We start from the raw sequence: 424 nt of genomic DNA, 5'->3' as shown, positions 1-424 counted from the left end.
CGTTATTTTTTAAAAAAAAGCTTAATTAAATTGTTTATCCAAGCTGAACCTAAGTCACTTTGAAATAAACTTCTATGCATATATTAATTATCTAAAAAATAGTTAATTCTTTACCTATTCGTTCAATTTATTATTTCATTCTCTTTAGAGAAATCAAATCCAACTTCAACACAGCTTTCTCCGTCTTTTAATAACAATCCATTTATATAAAAGTGATAAAGAAAATATTAATGCATTTAAACATAGTTTATGTTTAAATATGTTAATTTTTCAACATAATTAAATAAGTTTTAGATTTATGTAAGTGTATATATGATATGTTAAAATACTGATTAGCAAACTGAAATAATACTGATATAGCAAAACGTGTTATATTAACATTTAACGTATCATAGCATCAGTAATTATGAAAAAAAATAATGAC

Source organism: Arachis ipaensis, chromosome B03, assembly GCF_000816755.2.
Source record: "Arachis ipaensis cultivar K30076 chromosome B03, Araip1.1, whole genome shotgun sequence".
Classification (NCBI taxonomy): Eukaryota; Viridiplantae; Streptophyta; class Magnoliopsida; order Fabales; family Fabaceae; genus Arachis; species Arachis ipaensis.
Note: the sequence above shows the minus strand (reverse complement) of the source record.